This window comes from Suncus etruscus, chromosome 4 (genome assembly GCF_024139225.1).
Source record: "Suncus etruscus isolate mSunEtr1 chromosome 4, mSunEtr1.pri.cur, whole genome shotgun sequence".
NCBI classification, from domain to species: Eukaryota; Metazoa; Chordata; class Mammalia; order Eulipotyphla; family Soricidae; genus Suncus; species Suncus etruscus.
This window is the reverse complement of record NC_064851.1, coordinates 66,906,417-66,908,870: the sequence shown is the minus strand read 5'-3', so window position 1 is coordinate 66,908,870 and position 2,454 is coordinate 66,906,417. Positions and strand designations below refer to the sequence as shown.

General features: G+C 30.0%; 1 non-coding gene across 1 annotated transcript in view; it reads right to left on the bottom strand.

Moving 5' to 3' along the window:
- Nucleotides 1-2,354: 2,354 nt before the first annotated feature.
- Nucleotides 2,355-2,454, bottom strand: part of LOC126007869 (U1 spliceosomal RNA) — a 165-nt gene continuing 65 nt past the window's right edge. The window contains exon 1 of the small nuclear RNA XR_007495345.1: nucleotides 2,355-2,454. This exon is cut by the window's right edge and continues 65 nt beyond it. This is a non-coding gene — a small nuclear RNA (U1 spliceosomal RNA).

Genomic DNA, 2,454 nt, shown 5'->3' with positions numbered 1-2,454 from the left:
AACAATCACTTTTGGTTCTAATAATATTCTCTATGATAATTTTCCCTTTACTAATTTTATGTTAGGAGAATATATTTTTATTATTTAAAACTTAAAGCAGTTGGTCATAAGAAAATTTAATTCATTAAATATCACCAATATTTCAAACATCTTAAATTTTGCCCCAGTAGTAACTTTGTAGGTTTCCTATTCTAACTTTCTTTTACATTGCATTTTGTGGAGCTTAGAAACAAAAATACTTTTCACTAATAATATCTTCTAACTACAATCAGTATGCTCATTTTAATTTATTAATTTCTAATATATCAATGAAAATGTATATGGCTTCTAACAATATAATATATAAAATAGATTTTAATGTCAAACTATAAGTCAGTAAAGTTAAATTGAACCTAAAATACATACTATATTTTAAATTTAACATATAAAAGGTTTAAAAGGTAAGAAATAATTGATGATGTATAAATAAAATTGTGTAAACTTTGACATATCATTTGTTAACAAAGGCAAAAAGTCCTTGAGTACAAATTTTGTCTAATCTATTTACTGACAGTCCCAGCACCAGTTTGACAGTTGTCACTCACTCAAATATGTGTTAAAAACATGAAAAGTATGTTTTTCTCTATCGATATTTTGTACCTATCTCTATTAAGCTCATCATTTATTTCTTAGCTCCTTTATATTAGGTTTTTTTTTTCTTATAATTTGTTCATCTCTGAGAAGTTTCATTTTGGCATCTTCATTCTTATTCTTCATTTTAGGCTTTAGCTGTTCTAGTCTTAATCTTAAAGCTTCTCTTCAAACACAAGAATAATTTTCTCTAAATTTCAACCCCATTTACATTTTTATCAGCCGTTTAAGGAGACTCTTCAATTTACTGATTATCTCTGTGCTCCCCAATTAGATTATTAATTTCATGAAAGAATATTTTGTGCCTGGCTCTTTCTTTTGTTGTGCTGCCAAAGATCTGCTCACTGTATGTATTTAAATGGTATATGATGTCTATATAGAGGAAGAGTGAAGTGGAAAAACTAAAGGTTAAAGGAGGGGGGGAAAAATCTCATTTTTTTTTCTATGCTACTGTGAAGAGCGTTTGCTATTGTGATTGTTTGTGAAGACAACAACCATATATTACAGAGAATGAATAAGTAATTCTAGGTTTTTTGACTCTGTTTTAGAGTGTCAACATATTTTGAAACATATACAAGAAAATTTAATTAAACAAGCATTTTGTGATCATAGTGATTGAAGAGTGGCTAGTGTCTGCCTTGCTTGTGACAGATCTTCTGGGTTTGATCCCATGTTGTCAGGAGTGATCCCTGAGTGCAAGAGCCAGGAGTTGGCTGTGAGCACAGCTGGATATGCCACCACAAATAAATATGTTGTTAATATTTGCTTAAACATTTAAACAATCTGACTTCTAAATTTTGTTGATAGAAGTAAAGTATGTGATCCCACTTTGTTCTAAAATAAAATACAAAAAAACTACCTATAATAACCTCAAAATAAACAAAGAACTATATTTAACTAACATACATATTATGTAGTATATAAAATTGTTTCTTACACAATGAACTCTAGAGTGATATGTTATTTCCTATCCATCTGCTCAGACAAATATTACTTATTTCTACACTCTCAATTTAAGTGTCTACCACCTCTCAAACCATTATTCCTCTCAAAAACATAGAGAGGTTTCTGATCTCTTAAAACACCCGATGATCTTTTAAAGCTATTAGAACTGTCACATATGTCTCTTAAGCAGTATACTGATTAATATGATTATGAATTATTTTTGTTCTTGTTGTTTCTTTGGTTTTTAGGGTTTTGGGCCACACCTAGTGTGCTCAAGGGTTACTCCTGGCTCTGCACTCAAAAATTACTCCTGGTAGGCTTGTGAGACCATAATGGATGCCAGGGATTAAACCCAGGTCTGCCACATGCAAACTAAATGTCCTACCCATTGGTATTATCACTCTGACCCCCACAATTATGAATTCTTGTCATCTTATTATCAGATAAACACATTTTAAGACTTCAAATTTGAACTAATAAAAATTGTATATTTCAAGCATAGCATATATTGCACCACAATATAGTCAGCTACTACAAATATATAATATAATCTAATGAGGTTATAAAACATGACATTTGAGAGAATATACTAAATACTGGGTTTAGTATTAACCAGATATATCCTGTGAATAGTAATCCCTTTTTATTATGCAAAATAATAACAAATTATTATTAATGCCAAAAATTTACACAACTTGTTTTCTATTATTACTTTGTGATACTTTGGTTTGCATATAATTTTATTTATAGCTAATTTATTTATATTTTTATTTATTTTTTAGGGGAGAGTGTGAAACACAGTCCCCCACTACCACAAATTATGCAGTCAAGTTTCCTCCATTTGAGGAAAATCGCAGAGGTCAGCACACTCGGAGTGCA